This window comes from Chinchilla lanigera, unplaced genomic scaffold (genome assembly GCF_000276665.1).
Source record: "Chinchilla lanigera isolate Chin_1 unplaced genomic scaffold, ChiLan1.0 scaffold00137, whole genome shotgun sequence".
In the NCBI taxonomy this organism is placed as follows: Eukaryota; Metazoa; Chordata; class Mammalia; order Rodentia; family Chinchillidae; genus Chinchilla; species Chinchilla lanigera.
In genome coordinates, this window is record NW_004955538.1 from 1,178,463 (window position 1) to 1,185,886 (window position 7,424).

Consider the following 7,424-nt stretch of genomic DNA (forward strand, 5'->3'; position numbering starts at 1 on the left):
AAAAAAAAAAAAAAAAAAAAACCACCATGCAGCGAGTGCTACAAAGTAAGCTTCCTATCCCAAGTCAACTGCTGGACATTCCCCTAGGCGCACTGCTGGTGAGGCTGTGCTTGGAAAAGGCCTGAGAGCTGGGAGCAGAGGGCACCTCCGGCACAGGGCTGGACTGGCCCAGCCTGCGACATTCGCAGCTGGGACTAGGACACGTCTCAAGGCCCCAGTGCCTGATGAGTAGCGACACGGAGACCCGGACGCTCAAATCCAGTCTTCTCACCTGCATCCCCGAAGGGAGTTTAGATAACCAGCCCCACTTTCTTTTTCTGTTTTGTTTTGTTTTCTTCTGTTTTGTTTTGTTTTGCAGTATGGGGGTTGAACACAGGGCCTTTGCATTGAGCTACAGCCACAGCCCTTCTCAAATTTCTTTTTAAATTTTAAGACAAGGTCTCACCCAGTTGCCCAAACTCACAATCTTCCTGCCTCAGCCTCCCAGAGTGCTACAGTTATAGTTCAGCTTCTAACCAGACAGTGGAATAGCTGGTGCCCTGCCAGGACCCAGCCCTTGCCACGCCCTCAGCACGGCCTCCACCTGCTCTTCTGCTCTAAACTGCTACCTGCAGCTGCACACGTACCTCGGGCAAGGTCCTCTCCAGTGCCACCTGTCACTGCCCACAGGGAGGGCAGTGGGGCGGCGGGGGCAGGTGCACTGGCCAGCAAGGCCAGGTCCCCTCCAGCACCCTGCACTGCCAGAGATAAGAAGTGGCAGAGAAATGAGCATGGGAGGAGAACTGAGCTAGAGGCCCGCGGCCCACACAGTCTCCACATCAGCAACCACTTTCAGTAGAAAGCAGAAGTGGGCAGGGAGGTGGACGGGCATTGCTGTCACATAGGTGAGCTGGCTGCAGAGCCAAGGGTGTGGGGAGGAACACTGGCGGAGACCCCAGCCGCCACTGTCCCCGCAGGCCTGCACCAGCTGAGGGGAGGCCACAGGGCCAGAATGAGGAGGAGACAAAGGACAGATCTGCCCCAGACACACCCTAGGGAGGGGCTGTCCCTGGGTGGTGGCTGTCCCTCAACCGTCAGTGGGAAGAGGAGACTGCAGGGGCCCTCCCCGTGGCCACACCAACTGCAAACTGCATCCCAAGCAGGGATCCCGTGGCAACAGGAGCACGTTAACGGGAGAGGGGGCTGGAGAACTGATGGAGCTGGCCAGGAAGTCCCCTTCCCAGCACAGGAAGTCCCCTCCCCAGCACAGGAAGTGCCCTCCCCAGCACAGGAAGTCCGCTCCCCAGCACAGGAAGTGCCCTCCCCAGCACAGGAAGTCCACTCCCCAGCACAGGAAGTGCTCTCCCCAGCACAGGAAGTCCCGTCCTTGCAATCACAGGTGGGACCCAGACGCCACAGGGACAGGCGCTGAGCTCCTCTGGCTGAGCCAAGCCCGGAGCACCCTGCTTGGCTGTGGCACCACGAGGAATGTGGGATGTGCTGCTCCAGAGCACGCTGGGGTCTGCTTCATCCTCAAGCCACTTTGTGATGCCCAGAGCAGAGCAGACTGCACCCAGGAGGAGACCAGAGGTCAGAGAGGGCCCCGGTGCACCCCACACCACACAGGTTCAGGATGAGCTACAGGTGCCTTCCCAGGGCGGTTCCAGGTGCATTTTCCTGGGCTTCCTTCTATGGCTATGCTATTCTGCCTGTGAGGTTCGTGGCTGGTTTCATTCAAGGATTTGTCTTTTCATTTTATATTCAGCACCCAACAATTTGGAGCCACCTTCTGTGGCCTCCCCGAAGTCTTCACCCAGTTTGGAATGCCAGGCTGGGGGCTGGGTCAGCTTCATCTGCCTCTATTAGCTCATCCAGGGCCCTCTCGATGGGTGGAAATAAAGTAAATAAAGTAAGTGTACCTGACAACCGGAAAAAAAAAAATACCAGCAACTCAAAGGACAGAGAGTGCTGCGGTCTAAATGTTTGAGTTGCTCCAAAGCACACACGTTGCAGCCATGACCCCTGTTATAATTGTTGAGGGGGAAACTGATACTAAGGAGTGGGTGCTGTGATAGCAAATACCTGTGAGTGTGGACACAGCTCTGGAGTTCGGAAATAACTGGAGGCCCGAAGAATGTGGAGACCTATGCCAGAGAAAGCTATGCTGCCATAATGGAATCACCTAAGGGTGATTCTGTGAGGCCTCGGGCGGGGAAATCCCAGAGCTGTGGAGAAAGCGCCGTCTTCTCAGCGTGCCCACCTGACCCTGGACAGTGGCGGTGGCAGTGCAGACAGCTGAGGCCGTTCTGATGAGACCTCACGTGGCCATTGGAGTGTGCTGGTGAGCGGTGGAGGAAAGGCTGCGTTTGTTACCAGGTGGTGAGGCCACCAGTGAATCGCATCTGTGTCCCAGTATTTTGCAAAAGGTAGAACTTGCAGGTGATGAACCTGGACACTGGGCTGAGGCCGTGTATAAGCAGGGCACTGAAGGAGCAGCCTGGTGTCCCTTCATTGCTTCTTAGTGCAGTGTTTTCATCGAAGGGAAGCAGCACTTAAAGATTTGGAAACCGCTCAGCCCCGTCCAGACTGAGAAGATGACAAGCGTTCCAGAGGAGCACGTGGCAGATGTGGCCTAATGACCACCTGAGGAGGAGTCCCTGGCCGTGTGAACAGAAGCAGGGGCCTTCCTGCTGTTCAGGACAATGGACAGATACCACACGGCAACTCTGGACACTCAGGCTGGGCCTTCTTCTGCAGAGCGAGCATAAAGCTGCCACAAGTGTGTGGGCACCACACACTTGCGTCAGCCCCAGCCACGCAGTCCTCACAGAAGCCACAGGGACCACAATCCAGTCCATAGAGCCTCTGGTCAGGACCCCAAGCTGGGACAAAGCCACTACAGAGGTGAGACTCCTACAGGAAACTACCACCAGGAAGGCCCAGAAGAAGTCTCAGGGCCCAGCCCTGCCTGGCACCGCTGCAAAGATGGGGTCCTTGCCTCAGTGTGGCTCAAAGGTGGGGCCTCCACCCTGAGACCCCACCTTGCATGTCCAGAAGCCCTGTCCCAGTGGGCCTGGAGGGCAGGGCTCCAGCCAGAGAGGAATATTCCCAGGCCTTAAAGCTAACAGGATTTATCCCATTGGGCTTAGGCATTTTGTGGGACCTGTCACTCCTTTCTGGACAGAGATGTCTGTCCCAGGCAGGCCCATTGCTGTGCTGAACACAAGCTGTTGAATTGCACAGGTGGTGACCAGTGGCCTCAGAATGCCTCATTACTCAAGTCTTACCCATATTTGTTTGGGAGATATTTAGAAGAGACTTTGAACTTTAGACTTTTGAGTTGATTCCAGAAAGAGTTAATACCCTGGGGCTATGATCTAGCAGATTAGCAAAGCATACTTGTAGATGTGTGTGTATGGGCGTGTCACGGAGGCATGAGCACACCTCTAGATGTGGGCATGTCATGAAGCCATGGCCTGGGCTATGTCCAGTTCCTGTTCCTTTCCTCTCTAACACTGTTTGTCTGCTCTGCTTCCCACCAACCACGAGTTAAGCATCTTTGCCCTGTCACACCCTGGCCCTGTGATATTCTTGTCTTGGACCTGCTGACCGTGGACTGAGTCCCCTGAAAGTGTAAGCCACATTAAACCTCCTCTTCTTTAACTTGTGGGTATCAGGTATTATGTCCCAGCAAGGAAAAAGCTAATACAGGATGGAATTAACATACTTTGTGGGGAGAAGGAAATGAATTTGGGGAACTCAGGGGCAAAATCTTCTCATCTGAATGTTTGTATCCCACCAAAATTTAGGTTGAAATCCTAACCTTTGAGGTAGCAATAGGAGGGGGCTTCAGGAAGTGATTAGATCATGTGCATATAGCCCTCACAGATAGGATCGGTGCCCTTGTAAAAGAGACCCCCAAGAGCATCACATCCCTTCTGTCCTGTGAGGACACAGCAGTGAGAAGATGTCTACAAGCCAAGGACAAGCTCTGGCTCCAGGTGTGAGACAGACACAGGACTGAGCAATGGCTCACCCCAATTGGTTACAGAACATTCCAGAACATCAGGACTAAAACAGGAAGTCAAAAGAATCTAAAGCAATGACACAGGGACCCACAAGGCCAGAGAAGGGGCTCCATGCAGCCAAAGCCAGGACAAAGTGCACAACAACAACAAAATAACATACCACTGGGTTATAACACAAGTAGAAAAGAAATGTCCACACTGATGTAAATAAGTGATTGAGTAAGCAACTGAACGGGGAAGAGACCAGTCTCCCACACAGAATTCCAAAGGATTTAATCAGAAACACCTCAAGGCCATGGAGCACAACACCTACCCCTATGGTATGGGCCTCAGCTAAAGGTCACACAGAAAGCTGGATAAACACAACCTCAGCTGGGCGCTGAGGCCTGTAGCAGCAGGGACACCTGGCATCAGCCTTGCCATGGTGTGATGGGATGGTGTCTACTTCCGCAGCCCACCACCCATCTCACGGCAGGAAAACAGCAGCCCAGTCCAATGGACAAGTGCTGTTCCAGCTCAGGTCCAGATGCCTCCCAAGGGCCTCATGTGCTTACGGGTAGGCTTCTGGAAGAGGACTGGACTGCGGCAGGCACAGCAGCTGCTTTGCGATAGGAGGAGGGGTCTAGTGGGAGAGGTGGGTCAGCATGGTGTGACCTGGAAGGGTGCATCTCCCTTCCGCTCTCATTCTCTCTGCTTCCTTCCCACGACGTCATGAGCAGCTTTCCTCCACCCAGAGCCTTCCACTGCATTTAAGCCTGTTAAACGTGGAGGGAAACTTCTGACACTATGACCCAAAATACACCTCTCTTTACGTTTCAGGTATCGGGTATCATGCCTCAGTGACAAAGTGACTCACACAAGTGTCTTACAGTGCACTAGAACAGTGCCCCTCGCAACTGTCAAGGTCGTCAAACTCAAGGACAGTTAAGGAACCGGGTCACATCCTAGAGGAGCCTGAGGAGTCCTGGCAGCCAAACATCACATAGTGACCTGGGACACTTGGGGCAGTCACACGGGGTCAGCAGGAACCTCTGTGTTTCTTCACAATAACTGTGTGGCTATAAAGTGTCCTAAAGCAAAGGGTTTGGGTAAAGGTTTAAATTAAAACAAAATAAAATGGGAGCCATTAGGTCCCTAAAGCAATATGAGACACCCAAGAAATACAACCTTAAACACATCTGGATTCCAGATGGATGTAAAATTCAAATACTTTCAAAGGCAACCATGAAAAGTACTAAATGAAAGTGGTAAATACTTTAAAAACTTGATGGAGTATTACTCAGCTATAAAGAAAGATAAACTCCAGGCTTTTATAGGTAAATGGATGCAACTAGAGACCATATTCATAAATGAAATAAACCAGGCTCGCATGTGTAAACATCATGTTGTCTCCCTAGTGTCAGAAACTGAAACAGTAAATAAGATGCAAAAGGTACAAGAGACATCGTGAAAGGGAAAGAAACTGCTCCAAAGGAAACAACTGGGATGGGGGAAAAGAGAAAAGAAAGAAGGGAAAAAAATAGATAGATAGATATACACACACAACATAGCTAAGATAATTGTACTACTAATTTCTATTAGTACATTGAAAGGAACAGTTACTGTTTATACTATTTGATCAGTCTTACATGCCTGTATCTGGTCAACTGAGCAACTTACTTTGAAGATAACAATATGCAATATAATAACCAATGTTAATTTCCTATCATCTTGTTTTGAAATTCTGTATTGTTTCTATTGGTTCTTGTCCTCTCTTTAAAATAAAATTTTAAAAAAAAAACATTTAAAAACCTTGAAACAAAGATGACCTTCCTAACCATCACACCAAAGGTGAAACCACAAGAGATAGTTTCAGATACATGGAAGGTAATACTTTGCATGGCCAGTAGGAAAAAAGAACATAGACACTAAAAATACAGTAATTATTTCATGCTGTGTTCCAGGCACTGTTATAAGCACTTGATAAAGTTGTTCTGTCTCCTGACCCTACAAAGTGGTGATAGTATCCCCAATTATAAATGAAACTACAGGTTCCGGTAGGGAAGGGAAGTTGTATTGTTAGGAGGTGGGAGGGAGCGTGGTCACGCCTGTGCTCCTAACCACGAAACATCAGGCACACCTCATACATGGCCAAGTGAGGGCTCTTCATGAACTGCATGCAAAGCAAAGACTGGCATTTCTATGACAGTAACTCCTGCGACTCTCACCAACAAGAAAAAGATGAAGGCGGCGCTGGCAAGACAGGCAAAGGAAGTCAGTCACCCGCAAAGGCAAGCCACAAGGAAGTCGCTCAGTCTCCACCGTCCCACGGCACTCAGGCTTGTCAGCTGTCAGAGAGCTGCAGGTTAGAGCAAGCACCTTCCCACCCAGCAAGCCGGTGAGCACAACAACGCGCCATGGTGGCGAGCCTTGCAAGTGGGCACCTTTGGGACCAAGACGCCAAGTGACAGGGAAGAGGACTTTGATGAGGGACTGGGCTCTGCATTGACAGCCACAAAAGGAGGGACCGAAGCAGAGCGCACAGGAGGAGGAAAACTGTGACTGCCAGTGAGATCCCACAGGGAGCATTATGGTTTGTGTCTGGATGTCCCCCCAAAGCCTCATGCAGTCCTGGGGCGGGCTTCTAGAGTTTATGATTTTGTTTGTTTGTTTGTTTCCGGTACTGGGAATTGAACTCACGACCTTGCACTTGCCAGGCAGGCGCTGTGCCACTGAGCTAAATCCCGAGCCCCTAGAGTTTATTACTGATTCATGGGTGTGAGTGCTACACTTGCCCTGGGGCCGGTAGTTTGCATATAATGTAAGGGAGGGAGAGAGGCTGCTTGCTGTGCTCCCCCCCTGTGCTCTTGCTGGTTTGCTGTTTTCAACCACCATGAACTATTGCCTTCTTCCATGTGCCACTCTACTTTGGAGCCAGCCAAGTATGGACTGAAACCTCCACAAACTGTGAGCTAAATAAACCTTTCCTTCCTTAATTTTGGGCTTTGGGTATTTTGTCCCAGCAACGAGAGAAAAGTCACCAAGACAGGGAGTCTCATCCCGAGGTGGGCAGAGCTGACCTCACATGGATCTGTCCCCGATAGGGTGCCAGGAGAGGTCACAACCTTGAGAGAGTTGGCTCTGTGCAGCTTCTCAAGCCCTGAAGGGACTGACATTTGAAGACACCCCCAGCAGCAGAGTGCCACATCCTGCCCAGCAGAGGGATCTGAGAGACTCATCACTGTGACCACAGAGGAAAATGCACATTACAAGGTGTTAAAACCGGGGGCAGCAGTGCACACCTACAAGTCCAACTCTTCAAGTGGCTGAGCTAGGAGGGTCACTCAAACCCAGGGGTTCAAAACCAGCCAGGGCAAATATAGTGAAACCCTGTCTTGAAAGAAAAACAGAAGTTGTTGGCATTAGGGAAATTAAATC